This window comes from Malurus melanocephalus, unplaced genomic scaffold, assembly GCF_030028575.1.
Source record: "Malurus melanocephalus ecotype Western Australia unplaced genomic scaffold, MMel_1.1 scaffold_1903, whole genome shotgun sequence".
In the NCBI taxonomy this organism is placed as follows: domain Eukaryota; kingdom Metazoa; phylum Chordata; class Aves; order Passeriformes; family Maluridae; genus Malurus; species Malurus melanocephalus.
The window spans coordinates 8,534-9,995 of record NW_026625135.1 but is presented as its reverse complement, the minus strand read 5'-3'; positions in this window follow the sequence as shown (position 1 = coordinate 9,995).

The following is a 1,462-nucleotide window of genomic DNA, read 5'->3' as shown; positions in this document are numbered from 1 at the left end:
AGGAGGAGGAGGCGGTGGCGGCAGCGCCGCGAAAGGGAAGGCGGCGGCGGCCATGGGGGCGCGGGAGGCGGCGGGGCCGGGAGCGGGGCCGGGCTGGGCCGCGCTCGCCCCGGTCGCCATAGAACGGCCCCCGCGCGGCCTTCGCGAACCTTCCACGCCGCCGCGCCGCKCGCGCCGCGCTGATTGGYCGARYCGCRCGTCGCTCAATGGCAGCGCCCTTCGCGATTGGTCGGCGGAGCTGTCCGTCACAGYGACAGCCGCGAGGATTGGCCAGCAAGCGTGAGCGGGGGCGGGGGCGGACGCTCAGGCGCTGGCTGCGGGGATTGGTCGGCGGGGGTGTCGCTCAAGCGGAATGCGATGGTGGGGGGCGCCGTGGCGGCGAGCGSYGATTGGACAGCGCGGCGGAGGGCGGGAACSACAGCAGAGGCWCCGCCGCCATTGGCAGCGCCACGCCCCGCCCCGCGCCCCCGGACGGAGACGGCGGGAGACCCCGTGCCGGGATAGAATGACGCGCGGTCCCGACTTTGGCCGAACGCATCTGATTGGCTGACTCAGCTGTCGCTCAAYCAGCACGCGCGCTGATTGGTGGAGGCGGGAGTAAGGGGCGGGTGGRAGTGCGGCCCGCCAAAACCTCGCGCGAAGCATCGCGGGAGGTCGCCCCTCACAATTTCCCCCCCATCACACGCGCGGAGGATCATGGGAGCCGCCCCCTCACGGCCCCCCCCCAAAACCGGGTCTGTTCCCAAACCCCAAAAAACACAACGAGGCGCTCGGTAAAACCAGCGGCACTTTATTATTAAGAGTTTAATCCCCTCCCCCTGATCCGGGGTCTTTAACTCTTCCCGCATCCTTCTGTCTATGCCTTCCCTGAATCCCTCAAATCAAGGACACCCCTGAGTCGCTGTGTGGGGTCCCAAGGGTCTGGACTTGTCCCCCTCCAATCCGCTGCCCGAGTTCCCCCACCCCAAAATCCCCCAAATCAAATCTTCCATCCCCTCAGCCCCTCCTCCTGCACTTGTTTCACCCCAAATTTCTCCGCTCCCATTGGGTTTGATGCTGGGTCAGAGAAAGCCTGAAAACCCCCCCAAAGTTCCACTCAGGATCCCGCAAATCCTGGATTCTGGGTTTTCTTATGACCTTTTTGGGGTTCTCTGCACTAGGGCCAGGCTGGTGGTCCCAAATCGACCAGGTCTGGGGAAGGATTTTGAGATTTTTGGGCATCCCTATGACCCTTTCCAAGGTCTCTTGAGGAAAGGTCTCCCAGCTATTTTTGGGGTCCCTAAGTGGTTTTTGGGGGGGAGTCCAAAGGACTCTTCCTGCGGGCTTAAAAAAGGGAAGGCTGCAACTGCAGCTGGGGCAGATCYRGGCTGGGATTTTGGGATTTTTGGGGTCCCCTATGACCCTTTGTGGGGTCTCTTGAGGAAGGGCAGGGGGGGCACTGGCTCTCCCAGCTATTTTTGGG